General features: G+C 46.7%; 2 long non-coding RNA genes across 2 annotated transcripts; both read right to left on the reverse strand.

Annotated features, from left to right (window-relative positions):
• Positions 1-7335: 7335 nt before the first annotated feature.
• Positions 7336-8391, reverse strand: LOC117190612. Its single transcript, XR_004473769.1, has 2 exons — positions 7960-8391; positions 7336-7909 (listed from the first exon to the last, which is right to left on the reverse strand). It is a non-coding gene; the product is annotated as an uncharacterized LOC117190612 (long non-coding RNA).
• Positions 8392-14797: 6406 nt separating this feature from the next.
• Positions 14798-15793, reverse strand: LOC117190611. The gene is made up of 2 exons (XR_004473768.1): positions 15424-15793; positions 14798-15373 (listed from the first exon to the last, which is right to left on the reverse strand). It is a non-coding gene; the product is annotated as an uncharacterized LOC117190611 (long non-coding RNA).
• Between the last annotated feature and the right edge of the window lie 7527 nt (positions 15794-23320).

The raw sequence follows: 23320 nt of genomic DNA on the forward strand, positions 1-23320 counted from the left end.
ACGGCCAAAACACATGAAATCCACACTTACCTGCCAATCACCAGACAGAGCTGCCCAGCAGGAAGCTGCCTCGCCATCAACACTGACAATTCCTGCCAAAGGGAAGGAAAAGGAGGCCCCTTTCTGATGACGCTGCCGCCTGACCATGGCCGTGACGTCACGCCACTCCAAACATACAGCTGCCATTTCCAACGACGACGCAATTGCTGGCGCCTGTTGCCGCTCCACTGGGTCGCACCCGTCTCTCATGCCAATTATGTGAGGGCGGGATGGCCTGGTGTTGGGCCGGCGGACGCCAGCAAATCCTGCAAAAGAAGAAGGAGAATCAGGAGAGAGGCTGCCAATAAACACATATACTCACCTGCAAACGCCTCTGACGCCAACACAAACCAGACAAGGGTCGCCAGCAACAGCATCCAAACGCCGACAAGTACCTGCAAATAAACACAAATTAAAATCACACGCCAAAGCAAACACCTCCTCAACTGGGTGGCCGGACCACCAGCCACTCAAAACGCCGTTACAAATTGACGACGAACGTGGCCGAGGAGGCCAGGCCAATTCTCCTGACAACGCATCCTGGGTGGCCGGACCAGCAGCCACTCGGATGCGGCCAACAACAATACAATCGACAACGTATCCTGGTGGCCGGACCAGCAGCCACTTGGATGCGGCCAATATCACGATTCGTTGGCATCACTTTTCGATGCCAATGCCAACACACTGGACAATGCATCTTCGGGTGGCCGGACCAGTGCCACTCGGTCTGCTGCACCAAACCAACAGACAGATGCAACGTGGGCGGCCGGACCAGAGCCGCTCGCCATCGCCCACGATGCACGCCAATACTCACAACCAGCCAGCCAATAAACAACACACAGGGGGACAACAGAGCCGGCCGGTATACGGCGTAATGTTCGCATTGCGTTTGTTATGCCGGCCGGTGCTTCGTTGTAGTTGTCCTCCTGTTAGAAATAAAATAAATATAATTAATATGTTTATATGTTGTAAATGTATGTCAATTATCGTTTATTTTACCTCGTCTGCATCAATGTATTTGTTGTAGATGTCAATCCTGTTGTTTCTGTAGTTTTTGCATGTCCGTAGATAGTTTGTCCATAGTTTTAGTACTTGCCTGTGATATTAGGAATAAGTTTTTGTTAATTAATGTAGTTTTCTGTAGATAATTGTATATTTTTCGTAGTTTTCTAATTAGTTTTACCTTCTTACTCTTCTTCCCAACCTATCTGCCATTCCCATAATTCCCCTTGACACGTGGTATTACCAAAAATACCACGCAAATACCAGACTATGACCGATAACACACCAAAAAGCCATTTCAAATTTAAAATGCATTTATCAATGCCCAGTGTGTTATCGGTCGCAAATTCGGCAATTTATGCCCAGCCAATTCCTCCCCATCCCCTACCCACTTCAAATGCCACTAAATGCCAAATGCGGTTGAGCAGGAGCAAAATTAACACTGCCAACCTCCGCCACTCTGCCAATAAAGCCCAATAAAGCCATTTCAACCGCCCATATGATGCTATGCGGTCGACTCTTCGGAGCGTCACGCGCCCGGATCGAAAGATCCGGAAGTTTACAGTATCCGGGCGGTTATACGGGAGCAGGCATTTATTCCCCCCCCCCCCCCCCCCCCCATCCCCCAACAACAGAGCAGCCACTACACACAGCACAAACATAAGACACTGGCCGCTAACCAACGACAACGACAACACACACAGCCACTAAAACAAACGGCTATTCCAATTCTCCATTGCCTACTTATCGGTGCTGCTGCCCTCGGACCACTTTCATCTCACTCAATATTGGGGTGAGTGAAAGTGGAACCGGGGGTGAGAGCACCGGTAAATGACGATCGGCAATCGGGTCAGTCGAGTTGAGGGGGAGAGTATGGGAGTTGGCGGACATGTGAGAGTACCACCATGAACCTCGTCCGCCACTCTCATCTCGTCCACCCGCTCGAGAGGTCGCGATCGTCGGACGTGCCAAAACCGTTTCGTGTCGTTTTTTCGTGTCGCCGTTTTTCCGTTGTCTTGCTGTTGTGCTTTGTTTTCTTTTTTGTGGTGCCGTGCCCCCGCTCCCTCCACTCGACAAACTTTCTGCTCCCCAATAAATGTGATTAATTTTAAACGCCAATAAATAACATTAAGTTATAAAAACACAAACCTAACGAGAGACAAACTGTGTAAAGAGACAGAAAGTGCCAATAAATACATTAAACACAAACACACACACACAAGAGACTTTTCAGTAAGGGAAAACAACAAACAGACAGCAAATCGCCAATACACAAACTAACAACAACTATGACGAGAGGAATGGCCAGACGAGGGTCAACCAGACGCCACAGCGACGGCGGCAGAGCGGCCCGCAGAGGCGCCCTAGCAGCAGCAGCAGCAGCCAACAACACCAACACCAACACCGCCAATAGCAGCAGCAACAGCAGAGCCCTCTGCGCAGGCGCCAACACCAACGCCCCAGCCAATGCAGAGCGCCGACGCCACAGCGACGGTGGCTGCATCAGCAGCAGCAATAACAACGCCAACACAGACTGCACCGATCGTGAGTACGCAGACGCCGCCAATACACACACAGACACAGCCATTCCCGCCACTTGCATTGCCATTCCCCCCCCCCCCCCCTGCCAATAATACCCAAAGAAAGGCGACAAACACAAAAGAAAGGCCCAACAAGACACCACTTTTCCCGCCTCTCACGCTCTCGGACATACAAAATAGTTCGAGAGTAACGGAGAGGGAGAGGACGGAGGAGAGCCGGCAAGCCGTCGAGAAGGAGCGGGCCAACGGGCCGCCACACACACACACACGACCGGATCGAACCTGTTGCGAGTCGAACCTGGTTCGAGCTCGAGCAGCGGGTCGATCCGGGCCAATGCTGGCCTGCACAAATGCCGTCAATCCCACCAACACCAAAACGACGCCGCGCCCTCATCGACAGTGGGAGTGACGATGAGGGTGAGGGTGAGAGGAAGCAGGCCAGACGACGGGGCCGCCATCACCAGCAGCGGCAGCAGCGGCTGCCAATTGGGAAGCCGAAGAAGAAAAGGCAGACACTGGAGGAGCTAGAGGCTATTGTCTGGGAGCATTTGAGGCAGCACGAGCTGCGGCAGCAACAACAGAGGCAGCAGAAACGGACAACAAATACAGCCAACACCAACACAGTTGCCGCTCCTGCCACTATGCCGCAATCTGCACAGCGAACACATGCCCGTTTTTTTTTTTTTTTTTGGTTGGCTCAGGGCACTTTAGAGTGACCTGAAGCTTTCTTTATTAATGTTCTTATTACTCAATAGTAACATATAACATTATTTATGGAAACATTTAACATTTAGGTATTTTTTTAACATTACGGTAACATTGATAAAAAGATACCGAAAAATACTAGACAGTTATCAATTTGCTCTTGTAAACAAAAGTTAAGTTAAGATCGGCTTGTGTTTTCTTTTTTCTGGCTTAGACATAAAAATTTTGTGACGCCGCTCCTGGACCCCTCATCCGGTGCGAAACGGAGGTATGGACGACAGGGAGACCTCCAAGCATCGGCAACGCAAGCGCGGCATCGCCTCGTCCCTCTTTTCCTGGCCGAATCCAACCGATGCAACTCTAAGAAGAACGGCGGCGCATATGCTTCATTCTGTGGATGATATGAAACTCCTGGCTGATTTTAATATTATTTTATTTTCAGGTTTATTTTTTGTAGGTTTGGTGATCAAGTGTCAGGAATCCAGTTAGGTAATTTGTGTTGTTATATTTATTGGATTTTTAACCTTTGTTTTGACTGATTTTAATTATTTTCTATTTACAGGTTCGATTGGTCCATTGGGAGGTTTGCGTTGAGTTTGGTAAGTAAGTCTATTTGTGCTTTTCCTTTGGTTAATTTCAGCTACATTTTATTTGCATGCTAAATTAATTTATTTAGAGGTTTGCGTTGAATTTGGTAAGTCAGTTTATTTCTGTTTTGGCTGATTTTGATTGTATTTTATTTGCAGGTTTTGATTGGTTTGTTTGGAAGCTAGCGTGGTAAGTAAATTAATTTGTGTTTTGACTGATTTTAATTGTATTTTATTTGCAGGTTCAATTGGTTATATTTGGAGGTTTGCGTTGTATTTGGTAAGCGAGTCTATTTATGTTTTGGCTGATTTTCATTGTGTTTTATTTGCAGGTTTTGATTGGTTTGTTTGGAAGCTAGCGTGGTAAGTAAATTAATTTGTGTTTTGACTGATTTTAATTGTATTTTATTTGCAGGTTCAATTGGTTTATTTGGAGGTTTGCGTTGAATTTGGTAAGCGAGTCTATATCTGTTTTGGCTGATTTTGATTGTATTTTATTTGCAGGTTTTGATTGGTTTGTTTGGAAGCTAGCGTGGTAAGTAAAGATAAAGAGAAAAAGGTAAACAATGCAGGTGCTTTGCGTGGAAAATAAGAGGAAATGCACTAAATGAAAAGAGATAAGCACTTGCAGAAATAACAATACAGATAAGTAGTAGACTGGAGTGAAGACGACGGAAAAACAGGTAATAAAAGAGATACTACACTGGAACAAAGACGAGACAAAACAGGTACAATTGATTTACGTTTACAATATTACAATAAACATAATAATTTAAAATAATGTCTATATCTTTTTCTATAATTACAGGGAAGACAAGAAACAGCTGAGCATCGGCCGGCATAGCAAAACACAATGCTTGTAAAGACATTGCGTTGCATACCGGCTGACCCCGTCGTCCCCCCTGGTCGTCGAAATTGGCGTCATCCGAAGTCGTCAGAAGTAGGTGCAATTAGCACCTCCTCGTCGTCGTTGTGGCTGTGGCTGCCCTCTTGGAGAACCAGTGGCACTGGTCCGGCCACCAGCTGGGAGCCAGGAGTAGACGGCACACATATTACTGTGGCGACACGGGTCCGGCCGCCAAAGTGAAATGGATGTGAGTGTGTGTGTTTTTTTTTTTTTTTTTTTTTTTTTTTTTTTTGTTGTGTGACTACAGGAGAGCTTCATGCCGACTCAGCCGAAGCCGAAGTGAGGGACTCTAACCGCTCTAAAACCAACCACACCTATCCCGGATCCCGGCGGTACTGTCGCGAGATATTACTTCGCCGGGGGAGATGCCCGAAGGCCTCTTCTCTTAATAATCTCCTTTATCCTTTATCTCCTTGCATTGCGTGCTCTTTCTTCGCGACGCAGTTTGGTAGCCATAGTTACGGCCATGAATCTAATCGAGGCCCAGTTTCCTTCCGACTCCAGCAGGCATTCTGCCAGGTTTGACACCGCTGGCATTCTTCCAAGCTTGTTGCTTAGATCCTCTCGTTCGTGCCGAAATCTTGGACATTCGAAGAAGCAGTGCTCTGCGTCTTCGATGACCCCTGCGCAGACCACGCAGAAGGGGTCGTCCTCGTGCTTAAACTTATGCAGGTAGGCTTTAAAGCAACCGTGTCCTGTCAGCAGTTGTGTCAGGTGATACTCCACTTGTCCATGGCTACGGTTCAGCCAACTCTTCAGGTCTGGGATTAGCCTATGGGTCCATCGCCCTTTGCTGCTGTTATCCCACGAATCTTGCCATTGCAGGATTGTGCGCTGCTTTAAGGCACCTCTGGTGTCCTGGTCCATAGTCCCCAGGGTTCGCTGTGCCCTGATTCCTGCTGCTTCTCTTGCCAGCAGATGGATGGGAATCATTCCTGCTACCACAAGTGCGGCGTCTTGGGATACCGTTCTGAATGCGCAACACACCCTCAGGGCACACAGCCTCTGGACTGCGTTGCATTCTAGGGCATATGTTTTATGCTTCATTGCATCAACCCATATTGGTGCAGCGTACATTAGCGTTGAGCCAACTACGCTCGCTAGTAGCTTTCGCCTTGGCTGTTTCGGGCCTCCGGTGTTGGCCATGATGCGGGATAGGGCCACTGCCGTCTTTCCTGCTTTGCTGCTTGCATACGCCATGTGATGCTTGAAGCTGAGTCTGTAGTCAATCATGACCCCCAGGTACTTCAGGCTTGGACTGGAGCTAATAGTGCAGTCTCCTACTCGGATCGTGGCCGTCTCCACTACTTTCCTGCTGCTTATGAGCACCGCCTCCGTTTCGTGGGTGGCTAATGAGAGATCCCTCCCTGATAGCCATGTTCTGGCTCTCTCTACCGCGTCGTTGCAGATTTCTTCCGCCGCTTCTTTCTGTTTTGCCACTACGACTATTGCTATGTCGTCGGCAAAGCCTATCACCGTGGCGCCCATTGGCATATCCATCTTGAGGATTCCATCATACATGATGTTCCACAGCAGCGGGCCGAGGACCGATCCTTGGGGAACTTGTAGTGTTCAGTCTTTGCCAGTGAGTTAGGGCCAGAGCCTATTTAGGCTCTAGCTCCGACCGTGGCCAATAGATGGTTTTTTCTGACCTCATGTTAATAGGAAGCTAGGTTCGAATGCGCGCATTCTTGCTGTGCTCGGGTCCAGCTCGTCGGATTGGTCGGGGTTCTTTCTCCCCTAGCTACACAGTTTTCCTGACACAAATAAATATAATGCGCTTAAAAAAAAAAAAATAAGCAGGATCTCGACGTTAATATCAATAACCAATAACAAAAACTTATTTCCACTCTGCGCCGATACGCATTTAGAAAACGCTTAGAAAAAGTGTAGTTCGTCTTCTGTCTGATGGAGGGAACAGCGGTGATATATGTCCCTAGTCTTTACCCACCCAACCATGACAAACGCGTTTACATTCGGGCGTTGTCCCAATTCAAAGATCCAACATCTTCTAGTGCATTTTGAGGGAGATAAGCATAAGTACTTGACGGACGGAGATAATATTTAGTTTAGGCAGACATATTCATGATTGCAAATTCCTTTTATTTTTATGTTAAATGTCCCTAACCATGTGAGATTGTATTGATATATATATATATATTTATTTTTTTTTTTTTTTTTTTTACATTAATTACAGATATAATCCGATTCCTTACATTTACAAATAAACAAAAATATACAGACTTCCTTCTTCTTGGATCAGCAAAAAAAAAACTTAATTATTTGAGCATTTGAGGGGGGTAATATTCTTTCAAATCAGTATATATATATCTACTTCAACAAACTTACGCCTGCATTGGTGTATAGACATTGTGGTTTCAGCCACTAGTGGTACTCACAGTAATTGGTTAAACTCATCGGTGTATCGTTGGGCCCAAGATGACTTTGACGGATTCATTTGTATGCACTGTGTAATTTAGAGGTTGGTCAGTATAAATGTATGTATATATATAAAGAGAAACACATTATCCCGAACTCATATTGCTCAGTTTTCAAAATCGTCAGTTACGTTACAAATTTACTCATTGGAGGAAGCTATTTAGTTACTACATTAATCAACACAATGATAAACGAGATATGAATATGTGGATCTAATCAGCTGGTTCTTAGAGCAGCAGCGTATAGATTTTTATGTGATAGTGATAAAGGCAAACGGGAACTTGCACTTGAAATTTAATTTGAGAAACACGGGAATCAAAATAAACACAAATCTGCTGACAGCAAGAGTGGTTCTGAGGCAATGTGGTTTAGGCTAGCCTAATTACTCAATCCTTTGTAAGTTTTCGTAGGTTGGTGACGATTATGTCCTCCGGCTTTTTTTTTTCGAGATCGGCAGGTTCAAACTGATATTCGGACGTCCAGCAGTGGTGTATGGTGGTTGGTCTTTCACGAGCCGTAAATGATTTCCGATATTGAGCTAGCCCAACGTCAACGGTTCAGCCTTCACTTTGCCGCCGTGGATGTGCACTGCGCTAACTCCCAAACGGTCAGCTTGGTTGTTTTAGTAGTTGATACCGTAGATTGGTTGGCCGGCTTGGCTGTATTAAGATTTTCCAGTACTCCTATCCCTAAATAAAACTGTGTCAGAACCTTATCTTTCCACGGTGGACTAACGTACCTTTGCTTCTTTCAAGAATTTCACTTTATTTTCACTTTTCCCTCGGGTAGTTCAGCTAACGCCACTCTTCGGATTTATTAATCCATATAAACAGCGGACGATTAGATAATAGTGAAAAATTGGAAGTTATGTAACTCCACGTGTCTTCACCATTCACTCTGCGATTGCGAAAATCACGAAAATCTATATATACGTGTGCCGTAAGTGAAACTATGCAGGGGAATGATTTCACATGAATAAAGTCTATTCGCCTGTACCTATTGCATGCCTAAGCTGAGCTTTAAGCTTTAACATAACTGTGCAATCGGATGATCTTCTGGATCTCCTGCATTCCACCAATTTCTTCGAGCTATGCTAGCGAGGGCGGTATGAAAAGTATCTTTCTAGAAAGTGTACCTAAAGTGTACCTTGTTCGACCTTTTCCTTTCTTTTTTTTTTTTCTTTCTTTTGTTTTTCGAATAGTTGGACACTACAACCACAGATAATGAAACAAGACCTGCTCGAAGGTACATTATCTGAAAAAAATGCTGTTATTTATTCTTCACCTGAATATCTTTGAGATGGAAAACTCCAATCTTTTTCCCTGCTGGGTTCACCAACTCATAATAATATGGGCTTCTTTTTTTGAGAACCTTTGCAGAAATGAAAACCGGAGCTAACTTCGAACTAAACTTCTTACTCGCGTTGCTCTGGGTAAAGTTACGAGCAAAAACCTCGTCACCCGTTTTAAGTTGTACGTTCCTACTCCGTAGATTATATTTCTTCGCGTTAAGCTCATGTGATTTCTTTATGTTTTTCTTAGCGTCTTGTCTTGCCAGTTGTAACAGATCGGAGTGTTCTAATCGGACGTCGTTGCTTAGCAGATCCACGTTTCGCAATAGGGTATAATCTCCTCCGTTCAGAATCATGTTCTGACCAAAAACAAGGAAATATGGTGAATAACCAGTACTTCGATGCACCGCTGCTCTAAGTGCACCATTGATAGCGTTCAAATTAGCGTCCCAATTGGAATGGTCACTTCCAATATAAGCGCGGATGGCTGCCAGAACCGATCTGTTTAATCGTTCACTAGCATTGGCCTGAGGAGAATGTATAGCCGTACCCCGATGTGTAATGCCAAAACTTGTAAGAAAAGCTTCGAAACAACTTGATTTGAACTGCGAACCATTATCCGTTAGAACAACTTCCGGCACTCCAAAGGTGTAGAATATGGAGCTTTCCAGGTATTCACACATTTTTGGCGCCGTGAATTTCTTTAGAGGGCTAAGAAAATGGAATTTCGTGTTATGGTCTACCACTATAAACAACCCAATGTTTCCATTTTTAGTACGGGGGTACGGACCTAGTAGATCCATATACAAGCACTGAAAGGGGCGGTCTGATGTTAATGGTCGGCCCATCGGAGGTTTTAACATTTTGTTCGGACTCTTAGTAGATCGACAAATATGGCATTCTGAGATGTACTCTCGAATTTGGCTTACCATTCGGGGCCAGAAGAAATACCTTTTGAGTTTTTCTACCGTCTTAGCCATACCACAATGTGCAGAGCTTGGCGCATCATGTGCTTGTTGCAATACTTCGGGGATCATCGCGGAGGGTACCCAAAGTTTCCAGGATTCCTCGTGTCCGTCATTGTCTCTATTGAACTCGGTTCTTTTATAGACATACCCATCAATAACTTTTAAATCAAGCAGTTTTGACTGATTCTCTTGTACTCGTTGAATCACGCTAAGATATTCCGGCGACTTAAAATGACTTGACTGTAAATCAATCATGGGACCACTGGCAACGAATTCTTCTATAGCAGGTTGGTTACGTCGAGACAGGGCGTCAGCAACAACGTTTTCTGACCCTCGCCTATGTGTAATAGAAAAATTGAATGATTGTAATTTCATCGACCACCTCGCTAGTCTTCCAGAAAGATCTTTCTGCTTCATCAACCATTTTAAAGACGCATGATCCGTTACTACCACAAAATCTTGACCTTCTATATAGGCACGAAATTTTTTTATACCCTTGATAACGGCTAAGCATTCCAGTTCGCTAACGGTGTAGTTCCTTTGGGCTTTCGATAATTTTTCCGACATATACGCGATTGGGAGTTCCACTCCCTCACGCTCTTGCGCCAGGACACAACCTATCCCGTAGGTATTTGCATCACACAGTAAGATAAATTGGCTTGTGAAGTCTGGGGTAATCAAAATCGGAGCTGATGTTAAACGCGATTTTAGAAGATTGAAAGCTTTTTCGGCATCATCATTCCAAATTATAGACTTTTTGTTCTTTAACAATTCCGTCAGTGGAAAGCTTATGGTGGCATAATTTTCGACAAATCGCCGATACCAACCAGACAATCCTAAGAACCGACGCAACTGTTTTATAGATGTAGGAACAGGAAACTCATTGACGGCCTTTATTTTCCCTGGATCAGTCAGAATTTGTCCTTCTCGAATGATGAATCCCAAATACTTTATTTCGCGCATACAAAACTTGGACTTCTCAATATTAATAGTCAGATTAGCCTTTTTTAGGCAAACCGAAATTTCCTGAAGCGTGACCAAATGTGACTCGAAATCCTCTGACAGCACAAGTAAGTCATCTAAATATACAAAGACGCATTTTCTTAGATGGGCCGGTATAACCTGGTCCATTAGTCGACAGAGGGTTTGCGCAGCATTGCAGAGCCCGAACGGCATTGTTTTATATTGATATAGTGGCCTGTTTGGCACTGTGAAGGCCGTACATTGCCGTGACTTTTCGTCGAGTGGTATCTGCCAAAAGGCGTGCTTCATATCTAGGCCTGTTATGAACCTAGCTGGCGGCAATCGACTCAAAATACCGTCTATATGAGGTAACGGATAAGCATCCTTTATAGTGACCTTATTTACCTCACGCGAATCTAAGCAAAGCCTGTTCTTTTCCCCTTTCCGCACCAACACGCAATTACTGCTCCATGGACTTGAAGACTCTTCAATTACGTCTAGGGCTAACATATGATCGACTTCGGCAAACATTAGTTTCTCTATTGCTGGTGACACTGGCCAATGTCTTTGCTTGATGGGTGTTGCGGATCCGACTTCTATTTTATGCGTTATCAAATTTGTTCTGCCTAAACCTTGCTTGGCAAATGATGGAAAAACTTCTACAACGGCCTTTAGGCGACTTTGTTGTTCATTTGACAAAAGATGCCACTTGGGGAGTTCTTGGTCATGAGTCTCTCCACCCACATCTAGCTCGGAAACCTGCGCGTTGCTGATGCTATCTGTTAATCCAAACTGATGCCAAAAGTCTATCCCGAGATAAATATCTTGTTTGAGACCTGGGATAATAAAAAGATCTAACCATGCTGTTTTCTTTCGATAAGGAATTTGAGTTTGTAATTTGCCCACAACCTTACTTGGCGTTCCGTTAGCAGTTCGTATGTTGCCGGAGCACTTTTTGGTTTTTCCTAACGCTAGGAACTCCAGTGCTGCCTTGCCTCCGACACAACTCAGGGTTGCTCCAGAGTCTAGGAGCGCAGTGTAGTTATTCCCTTCAATGCATACTTCTGTGTACAGTCTGTTATCAGTTTTACTAAAAATCGCGGCTACCAGTTTTTTTCTGTCAGAGCGAATCGATTTCCAATACTGTCTTAATCGCTTCGTCGACCTTCTTTGGGTCAGCTGGATTTTGGAATTTATAGTCTCGCCAAACAATTTATCGCGAAGCTTATTGTAATTAGCTATCCTTACATGTAATGGAATAGTAGAGAAATGGGGTTTGGCTTCTTCTAACTTATTTTCTAAACTAGTTTTTGCCTTTGTTTCATTTGACAATTTTACGGGTATACTAGGAGTCTTCACAGTTTCGGGTGCGTCCAGGTTTTGTCGATCGACACACCCGCCGGCCGGTTTCCCGCTGGATTACATCTGGGACATTTCGGCTTGAAAGTTTCCTTAGCGCCACAACCATAACAAAATATAGAGCGCTGCTCTAGACAATCATCAAATCGATGACCAGGTTTTTCACAGTTCCAACAGGTTAGGTTTGATGGCTTCCGTTGAATCGCGAGGACTTCTGGATCTGGCGCATTCGATTCTACCTGAGTTTGTTTCTCGTACGCGTCAGTTAGCTCGTTAATATAGGAACGCAAAGTTCGTGGCTTACAAGCTTTTATGTCATTGTAGAATTGTTCATGTTTTCGCACTTCGACACGTAATTGTGACCTATTTGATATTCTTAAATGAAGTAGCTCATGGTGCAAACTTGGTTTACCATTCCTAATCAGCAACTCGACTAATTGACTTTCGGACATGCCTTGTTGAAGTCTATCTGCTAAATCCTCTATTGCGCACTGATAATCATCAAAAACTTCATTTTCGCCTTGTCTGCGTTTCCTTATCTTTTCCCATATGTCAAGGTCAGTTTCAGCGTCCTCAAATCGTTTGCGAAATTCAAAACAAAAGGTTTCCCAAGAAAAATTGGTATGGTTACGGTGGAATTTCCAAAACCAATCACTGGCCTTATTAGCGAACAAGAGATACAGGTGATCACAAAGTACTTGATAATCATTATTTAAGTTCTGTTCAGTTAAAGAGCGTATTCGATATATAAAATCTTCCATCCTCATACCATTCTTCGATCCGTCAAACTTTAGCCGCCAATTTTGAATTATGTTAGCTGCCTTTGCAGGTGCTAACTGTGCATTTGACCTACTTCTACTACTACTGTGACTTGAGATGTTTCCTGCTAACGAAGCACGTACGCCGGACTGCCTATTCCCAGTCTCCACATTTTCCACTGCTTGTGTGGCGATGTTTAGATTGAGTGTAGCCAGTTGTCTCTGAATTGTCTCTTCGATGTTTTTATTCAAAATATCCACCATGTCATCTATCATATTTTCTTGTTGAACACTTAAGGCATTCTGTATGTACCTTACTATGTCGTCTGGCGATTTTCCCAATAAATTTTCTTCCTGCTCTGACCGACTAGGATCTGTAAGTCGCGATTTTGATCTAGTGGTCACGCCTCCTTTCGAACTGATGGGCCTACCTCTGCCTCGGTTCTTATAAAGGCCTCCCATTCTTCTCAGAGTATGGGCTCCTGAGTCTGTAGCTGAAATATCTTTGATTCCTGTCTCTGCCTCTTCGGCTGCGTCACCAAGTTCCGCTGCTAGGGTATTGTTACCATAACGTAGTTGCGAAATAAGGCAGCATGCCGCACATATCGGACAAGCCGGTGTGGTCGTGATTGCTTCTATTATACAACATTTATGAAATCTATGATTACACGGAGTACTTGCAACTAACTCAGAGACCAAGATTACTTCATTACAAATAAAGCAAAACGGATCGCTTTGTTCGCGAATGCCATCGAGATTTTCATTACTATGAGTAACAGGCATTTTAGCCATTTATTGTTAATTCACTAACACAAAAAACTTTCTCGAAACAAATTGCTTATCCCCTAATGTCCGTCTTTCCTTAGCTCATCAATATCTCAAAATACAAGAAAACAGACAACAAAACGAAAACTCTCCTCCAGCGCATTCCTCTATTTTAACTAAGTAACTATTGTTGTTATTCATCTACAACCATCTCAAATTGCTGGACGATGTCCGAAATTCTCCAGAGCATCGTAAATCCAAAACACTTTGAGATTGTTTCCTGTCAAGATTGTTTATTTTGCTCAGCATAGATCTATCAGGGTCGATCAATCCGGTATCCGAATTGCAATCGCTAAGTCCACCGATCGATTCCAGCCGAATACAAAACAACTTGTTGTGCAGCAAATGTGAAATAAATGGATGGATTTGTAGAGCTTAAATGGGACTTAAAGAAAACTTTTCGGGCCCCACGTTGGGCGCCATGTTTGTGTAGTGTTCAGTCTTTGCCAGTGAGTTAGGGCCAGAGCCTATTTAGGCTCTAGCTCCGACCGTGGCCAATAGATGGTTTTTTCTGACCTCATGTTAATAGGAAGCTAGGTTCGAATGCGCGCATTCTTGCTGTGCTCGGGTCCAGCTCGTCGGATTGGTCGGGGTTCTTTCTCCCCTAGCTACACAGTTTTCCTGACACAAATCAATATAATGCGCTTCAAAAAAAAAAAATAAGCAGGATCTCGACGTTAATATCAATAACCAATAACAAAAACTTATTTCCACTCTGCGCCGATACGCATTTAGAAAACGCTTAGAAAAAGTGTAGTTCGTCTTCTGTCTGATGGAGGGAACAGCGGTGATATATGTCCCTAGTCTTTACCCACCCAACCATGACAAACGCGTTTACATTCGGGCGTTGTCCCAATTCAAAGATCCAACATCTTCTAGTGCATTTTGAGGGAGATAAGCATAAGTACTTGACGGACGGAGATAATATTTAGTTTAGGCAGACATATTCATGATTGCAAATTCCTTTTATTTTTATGTTAAATGTCCCTAACCATGTGAGATTGTATTGATATATATGTATATATTTTTTTTTTTTTTTTTTTTACATTAATTACAGATATAATCCGATTCCTTACATTTACAAATAAACAAAAATATACAGACTTCCTTCTTCTTGGATCAGCAAAAAAAAACTTAATTATTTGAGCATTTGAGGGGGGTAATATTCTTTCAAATCAGTATATATATATCTACTTCAACAAACTTACGCCTGCATTGGTGTATAGACATTGTGGTTTCAGCCACTAGTGGTACTCACAGTAATTGGTTAAACTCATCGGTGTATCGTTGGGCCCAAGATGACTTTGACGGATTCATTTGTATGCACTGTGTAATTTAGAGGTTGGTCAGTATAAATGTATGTATATATATAAAGAGAAACACATTATCCCGAACTCATATTGCTCAGTTTTCAAAATCGTCAGTTACGTTACAAATTTACTCATTGGAGGAAGCTATTTAGTTACTACATTAATCAACACAATGATAAACGAGATATGAATATGTGGATCTAATCAGCTGGTTCTTAGAGCAGCAGCGTATAGATTTTTATGTGATAGTGATAAAGGCAAACGGGAACTTGCACTTGAAATTTAATTTGAGAAACACGGGAATCAAAATAAACACAAATCTGCTGACAGCAAGAGTGGTTCTGAGGCAATGTGGTTTAGGCTAGCCTAATTACTCAATCCTTTGTAAGTTTTCGTAGGTTGGTGACGATTATGTCCTCCGGCTTTTTTTTTTTACGAGATCGGCAGGTTCAAACTGATATTCGGACGTCCAGCAGTGGTGTATGGTGGTTGGTCTTTCACGAGCCGTAAATGATTTCCGATATTGAGCTAGCCCAACGTCAACGGTTCAGCCTTCACTTTGCCGCCGTGGATGTGCACTGCGCTAACTCCCAAACGGTCAGCTTGGTTGTTTTAGTAGTTGATACCGTAGATTGGTTGGCCGGCTTGGCTGTATTAAGATTTTCCAGTACTCCTATCCCTAAATAAAACTGTGTCAGAACCTTATCTTTCCACGGTGGACTAACGTACCTTTGCTTCTTTCAAGAATTTCACTTTATTTTCACTTTTCCCTCGGGTAGTTCAGCTAACGCCACTCTTCGGATTTATTAATCCATATAAACAGCGGATGATTAGATAATAGTGAAAAATTGGAAGTTATGTAACTCCACGTGTCTTCACCATTCACTCTGCGATTGCGAAAATCACGAAAATCTATATATACGTGTGCCGTAAGTGAAACTATGCAGGGGAATGATTTCACATGAATAAAGTCTATTCGCCTGTACCTATTGCATGCCTAAGCTGAGCTTTAAGCTTTAACATAACTGTGCAATCGGATGATCTTCTGGATCTCCTGCATTCCACCAATTTCTTCGAGCTATGCTAGCGAGGGCGGTATGAAAAGAATCTTTCTAGAAAGTGTACCTAAAGTGTACCTTGTTCGACCTTTTCCTTTCTTTTTTTTTTTTTTCTTTTGATTTTCGAATAGTTGGACACTACAAACTCCTCCAGTGATTTGGTGCTCACGTGTTCCTTTATCCGTCTCATATATGAGCACTCGGTCTCTTAGGTAGTCCGCGATGATATTCTGCAGATACGGCGGTATTTGAAAGTTTCTCAATTCTTCTAGTATGTGATCCCAATTGGCAGAGTTGAATGCATTTTGGACATCGAGTGTTGCCACTATGCAATACTCTTTGGTCCCGTACATCCATCGGGTGCCATCGATAGCTCGCTTTGCTATCTCACATACCTCGCCGATTGCGTCCACCGTGGACCTGCCTTTGCGAAACCCGTGCTGTCTCGGTGAGAGCTGACGCGTTACTGCCTTCTCCAGCCTGGTGTGGATTATGCGCTCGAGGATCTTACCCACTGTGTCGAGCATGCAGAGTGGTCTATAGGATGATGGCTCCTCGGTCGGCTTGTTCCCCTTGGGTAAGAGGACTAGCCGCTGTCGCTTCCATGGTCTGGGGAAGGTCCCTTCGGACATGCACGCATTGAATAAATCCACGTACATTTGTGGATTGGTCTCAATAGCCGTGCGGAGAACGGCATTTGGGACCCCATCAGGTCCTGGTGCTTTGCCGTTCTTGATCCGTTGTAGAGCTTCGAGGACTTCTGCTCCCGTGGTGGCTTCTATTTCAGGTGGCGGTATTCTATCCATCACCCTCTGGGCTGCCACTTTCTCTGGAAATAGGGTTTCTACTATGTTAACCAGCAGATCTGCACACATTGGCGGCGGGGGACTGAACACTCGCAGTCTCTTCATTACCAGACTGTATGCGTAGCCCCAAGGGTTCGCATCTGCGTCATCGCAGAGCTTTTCGAAGCATTTGCGCTTGGCATCCTTGATCTGCCTCTTCAAGCAGCGTCTGCTTTCCTTATATTCTCCTTGGAGCCTCTCGAATTCCGGGGAACCTCTCGAACGCTGGTATAGTCGTCTTTTCCGCTGGCACTCCTGCCTGGCGCTACCTATTGCAGCGCTCCACCAATACGTTGGCCTGCGGTTGTTTAGACTTCTTCTTTTCCTTAGCATGGAGGCATCACATGCTTCCAGCGTATGTATAGCCAGTTGGCTTGCTCTCTCGTCAGCCGTACCGTTGGTCTCGTAGTCTTCAAACATGGCCCGGACCATATCCGGCTCTAGCGTTTCGGTCTTATAACCGATCTGCTTACCAATGAACGGGTTAGGTGCGCCCGTTTCCTGGATTTCACATATTAGGGCATGGTGGTCACTCACGGTGTATAAGCCACTAACTTCCCACGTTGTCCTGCGGCTGAGGCTGCTGCTCACGAACGTGAGGTCTATTATAGACCCCGTTCCAGCTCTGCCGAACGTCTGCTGTGTGCCTGTGTTCAGCAGTACGGCATCCAACGTCGCAAAGCATTCTAAGAGCGCCTGTCCCCTTGGGTTCGTTCTCGGGCATCCCCACTCCGTCGCCCAAGCGTTGAAATCGCCGGCTATGAGCGTAGGGTGTTTCTCCCGCGCATCTTCAGCAATCCTTTCCAGTGCCTGCGTCGCCTGCTGTAGGCTGAGGCTCGGGGGCAGGTAGCAGCTATATATGTGCACTCCATTTATCCGGGCTCTGGCGAATCCGTCTCCGACGTATGTTTGCAGTAGTTGCTGTGTGGGACTCGCACAGCTCCATATCGCTGCCTTCTTGCTCGAGTCAGCAATCCACTCTCCCGAGTTGCGATTCCGGTATTGCTCGCTTATGACTGCTACATCAATACGGTGCTCCCTTATGGTCTGGTCCAGCAGCTGCTGTGCCATCTCGCAGTGGTTGAGGTTTAGTTGGATGATTTTCATCTATCCTTCATTTGCTGCATCGCCTTTTCGTACTGCGGGCACCTCGAACTCGTCGTTTGGTGCTTCGGGTCCTTCACCCGGTGGCGCTTGCAAAGAATGCAACTTGGTTCGTCTTTGCAATCTTTGGCCTGGTGGTCGGCTCCTGCGCAATTGTAGCAGCACTTCGTGAAGTCTTGGCTGCTCTTACAATTAGGCGCGATGTGGCCAAATTCCATGCACTTGTAGCATCTTCGGGGAGTTGACTTGGGTCGTATTCTGCAATACCCCCACCCCAGGCGAATTCTTCCTTTCTCCAGGAGGGGCTTTGCTATAGCCGGTGGAACTTTCAGAGTCAGGGTCTGCGTGCTCCTATAGGCTGGTCTGATGGAGATGGCTGCGGCCTCGCAGATTTCCACCCCTGCCTGCGCTTTGAGTTCCGCTAGGACTTCCTCTTGGGTGGACACTTCGTCTATGTCCCTTACCTCCAAGATGACAGTTTCGGTAAGACTCCTTACTTCAACCGTGCTTCCTAGCGCTTCCTTGACTGCTGCCTGCATCTCGTGGGTTCTCGGGTCCGCCGATTTTTCCAGCATCAGCAACAGCTCTCCTTTTGCCGTGCGTCGCACCCCTTGCACCGATTGCCCTAGCTTTTTAAGACTTGGCTCTGTCTTGACCTTCCTTAGAATGTCTGCATATGAGACAGTGCTGGTGGCGGCGATGACTATTGCATCGCTGCGTGGCGGTCTTGGTCGTTCCTGCTGCTTTGGCTTTGGCCTTTGCCTAGCTACGACCTTCACCCACCCCACCTCTCGATCCTTTGGGGCGTCCTCCGGTCCCTTGCGAGCTACGGCGTCCCTCATTTGGCCTTCCTGCGGCTTCTTCTCCGTTTTTTTTTACTTTTTGGGTCCATGTTTTGGCTTCTTCGGCCTTGGGGACGGGGACGGGGACGGGTGGGTGGTGTTCCTGGGCTCTGGCCGTGCCCTCTTTCCCGCCCTCTCCGTCACTGCCGGCTGTGTAACCTTGGCTACAGCCTGCTCCGCAGAGATCGCCTGCCAGCACGATTCCAACTCTCGCTGCAGATATTCGATCTCATCCACCAGATCCCTCATTGGGTTCGTGATGGACCTCTTTGGGAGCACCATCAGCTTCCTCAACTCTCTGGCCTTTTGGCCCAAGCTCGCCAAATGCGCCATGGCCCTCTCCTTCTGGTCTGCTTGCTCCTCTTGGGGGGCGCTGCAGCGTTGGAGGAGAGGATCTTGCGCGCTCCTCCACTGCTTCCGCCAGCTGGTTTGGCGATCGCGCCAGAGCATTTTTCCGGCGAAAGGGATTCTCCTCATCCCAGGCGAATGAGCTTGTCAGTGGAGTGCTGCAAGCCGCAGCTTGTTCCCGCTGATCGCTCATCTCCGATCTGGCCGTTGATCTGGCAACTCCGGTTGCTGTGTCCGCGCCCTCTATTGGCCAGACGCTGTCGTTTTCCAGCACTTAGCTCCGTGCCCTTAGTCAGCTGTTCTTCCGTCGTTATCCAACACCACTTGCGGTGTGCTTGGCCAATTTTGCCCAAAAACAAAAAGAAGGCAGCAACCAACAAGTGGCGCCAAGAATCACAGCGAAGAAGAATAGGAAAACAGGCACTTACTTGCTGTTCCTTCCCCCCCCGACGGCGTCCCACTGGGATTTCGGCCAGTACTATTGGCCAGGTGGCCGCTTCTCTGCTTGCGGACTTGCGTTCCGCGCAGGTAAGTAACGCAGCACTACTATGGCTCGCGCTAACTACTCTTTGCCTCTTTTCCAGGCTAACTTCCGACGTTTTCCACTGAATTATACGGAACGATTTAAAAACACGACCGCACTCACTAGAATACACAATGTGCCTCATCTGTGAGTGTGTGTGTGTGCGTCGGCAATTGTGGCCCTAATGTAGAGCGAGTGGCACTGGTCCGGCCACCAGCTGGGAGCCAGGAGTAGATGGCACACATTTTACTGTGGCGACACACACGGCCGCCCAAGTGTAATGGATGTTTGTGTGTGTGTGCGTCGGCAATTGTGGCCCTAATGTAGAGCGAGTGGCACTGGTCCGGCCACCAGCTGTGGGCAATGGCGGACAACGACACACATAACTCGAACGGCACAGGTCCGGCCGCCCAAGTGTAATGGATGTGAGTGTGTGTGTGCGTCGGCAATTGTGGCCCTAATGTAGAGCGAGTGGCACTGGTCCGGCCACCAGCTGTGGGCAATGGCGGACAACGACACACCTACTCGAACGGCACAGGTCCGGCCGCCCAAGTGTAATGGATGTTTGTGTGTGTGTGTGTATTTCCATTCCAGGTACACATGGCACTCTGAATGCTTTGATGGCGGCAGCGTCCGTTGTTCATTTTTGTTGTGGCATGCGAGTGATATGCATTTGTCATTTAATCCAATGCAGTGGCAGAGATGTGTCCAATTAGTACACAGCGTTCCAGGATATCTGGTTGTCAAGATGGTACCTCATGTTGCGGGCGTAGGCCCTAATGTCATCCATGGAGTCGTCATCTGCCCACATCTCATCGTCATCATTTTCTTCATCCATTTCAGGATCCGTCTCTGGAATGGCGGCTGGCGTTGGCCCTAACGTTTTTTGTGGTGGCTCTGATCGTGGTGGTTTCTTTGACCGCCTGGCTGCTGGAGCTGGGGCAACCACTGTTGCTGCTGCCATTGTTGGTGGATTTTCCGATGTTTCTGGAACTGCTGGAGTTGCCGTCACTGCCTGGGATTGGATGAGCGAGGTGAGTAGTGACATCATCACTTCCAGCCTCTTTTCCAATCGCGTCATCCTCTGCGTATTCTCCAACAGTGCCTGGCTGCAGGATCCCTCCAAAGATTGGCGTTTCGGCTGCATCTTCTGCCGGGAGCGGTTGTTGGCAAGCTGCTGCTGCTGCTGCTGTCGCTGTTGTTGTTCGCGCTGCGGCTGCTGTTGCAGCTGCTGTAGCTGCTGCTGTTGTGGTGCCTGGGAACGGCTCAATGGCTGCTCTGGACGTCGTCGCCCAGTGCGTGGGCCAGAGGCAGCAGGCGTCTGTTTTTTTTGTCTGTATTGGCTGCTGCTGCTTCTGCTGATGTTGTTGTCCTCTTCGTCGCCCAGGAGAGGAGACATTGAGTGGCGTCCATGCTGCCTGCTGCTGCTGATGTCCGCGCCAGGGATTGGCTGGCGTTTGAGCTGGCTGTTGCTGCAGCTGCTGTCGGCGCCCTGGATGTGCTGGTGTTGTTTTTGCTGGTGGCTGCTGCTCTGGCAATGGCTGCAGAAGCGAGCTGCGCTTGCGACGCAACTCCTGCATGGCCACTCGGTGCGACAGAAGGCGGCCCCTTGCTGCCTTGAATGCCGGACATCCCTTGTAGGCGCTGATGTGGGCGCCCTGGCAATTGGCGCATTTAGGGGCGTCTGCCCTTGGCTTGGCACATGCCGTGGACGCGTGGGCACCCGCACACTTCATACAGACGAATGAACGCCTGCAGTAGGTGCGGGTGTGCCCAAAAGCCTGACATCTGTGGCACTGGGCTGGGTCCACCGGCTTGGCCTGCCTCTCAACGATCACTAACTGGTTGCCCAGCTGGGTTAATTGGAGGACATCGTGGTGGCTTTCATCCGGCTTGGGGGCTATCTCCAACTCGAACTGGTCGAGTGGCTGTCCATCGGATCTCGCTTTAATGGCTCTAATAAATTTAACTGAATAGCCCAGTTCGGCCATCTGATTTGTTATTAGTTGGGTGCTTGTGGAGTGATGGAGATCTCGCACGACGATCCGTAGCCCACGGTCACTCTTGTGCTGGTGTGTGTAGTGGCCAGTCATCGCCTCGTTGCCGCCGCCATCGCCCAGGATTGCCATGATGGCATCTCTGGTAGCCATGTCGCGGGCCTGGATACGGACACCATTGCGGCTGATGAGCTTGGTGTGATAGCTACTGTTGCCCACCCTCGGGTCATTCTGCAGCTTGTCCAGAATGGGCATAATGTCGGGGACAGCTGGCAGAATGATAGGGGGGGAATAATTGTCGTTGGTTGGTGCTGTCGCTGCAGCATCCGAATTTGTCTGGCATTGGGCATACTCAGGGAGGGCAGCTGGAGCAGCCCAACGCCGCCGCCGCTGCTGCTGCTGTGGGTTCCTGTGCCGCAACTACTAGTTGCATTTGCAGGTGAGTGAGGTAGAGCTAGTGGAGCATTGGCAGTGGCAGGGGCAGGGGCAGGGGCGGGGCAGGGGCAGGGGCATTTTGTGTAATTGTCCGCTGATGTTGTTGCTGGTTTGATTGTTGGTGATGATGGGGATGGTTTTGAATTTGGGGGATATGGGATTTGCTTGCCTGTTGGTTACTTTCCCGGAGTCGTCGTTTGGCCGATGCATGATTGGCATCCAAATTGTCGTCGTCATCGTCGTCATCAAACTCAACAACCATAACATCACTGTCATCATCATCGTCATCATCATCCACCTCGGCGCGGACGCGCTTCAGTGGCGAACGGGCCGCTGCAGCAGAGGTGGATGGGATATCATCGGTATTGGCTGTGTTTGTTGCCGTTGGCTGATGTTGTTGTTGTTGATGTGTTTGCTGCTGCTGCTGATGTTCCTCTGGCGGCGGTGATGGGGGGGGTCCGCCTGTTAACATTGCTGTTAGCAGGCATCGTCGTCTGGCTGCCGACGTAATTGTAGTTGTCGTTTTTGTGTTTGATGTCGCTGTTTGTGTGCTGATGTATGTCATCATTGTTATACCCGATACTCAAAATGAGTATTGGGGTATATTAGATTTGTGGTAAAAGTGGATGTGTGTAACGTCCAGAAGGAACCGTTTCCGACCCCATAAAGTATATATATTCTTGATCAGCATCAATAGCCGAGTCGATTGAGCCCTGTCTGTCTGTCCGTCTGTCCGTCCGTCCGTCCGTCCGTCCGTCCGTCCGTCCGTCCGTCTGTCCGTCCGTCCGTCCGTCCGTCCGTCCGTCCGTCCCCTTCAGCGCCTAGTGCTCAAAGACTATAAGAGCTAGAGCAACGATGTTTTGGATCCAGACATCTGTGATATGTCACTGCTACAAAAATATTTCAAAACTTTGCCCCGCCCACTTCCGCCCCCACAAAGAACGAAAATCTGTGGCATCCACATTTTTAAAGATACGATAAAACCAAAAATGCAGAATCGTAGAGGATGACTATATGTTCTAGAGTGTAAAATCTCAACCAGATCGTATAATTATTATAGCCAGAATCAAGAAAACAATTTCGTTCTTTCTCGCTCTGTCTCTCTCTAACACACAGGTTTCATGGTCGGCTTTGCCAATTGCAAAATATGAGTTCAAGGATCTCAGAACCTATAAGAGCCAGAGCAACCAAATTTGGTATCCACACTCCTGTGATATCTGACCTTGACCGTTTCGTGTCCAAATTTCGCCACACCCCCTTCCGCCCCCGCAAAGGACGAAAATCTGGGGCATCCACAAATCTCAGAGACTATTAAGGCTAGAGTAACCAAATTTGATATCCGCACTTCTGTTAGATCTCACTATAAAACGTATATCTCAGAATTTCGCCCCACCCCCTTCCGCCCCCACAAAGAACGAAAATCTGTTGCATCCGCAATATTGCACATTCGAGAAAACTAAAAACGCAGAATCAT

The sequence above is a fragment of the Drosophila miranda genome (assembly GCF_003369915.1).
Source record: "Drosophila miranda strain MSH22 chromosome Y unlocalized genomic scaffold, D.miranda_PacBio2.1 Contig_Y1_pilon, whole genome shotgun sequence".
NCBI lineage: Eukaryota > Metazoa > Arthropoda > Insecta > Diptera > Drosophilidae > Drosophila > Drosophila miranda.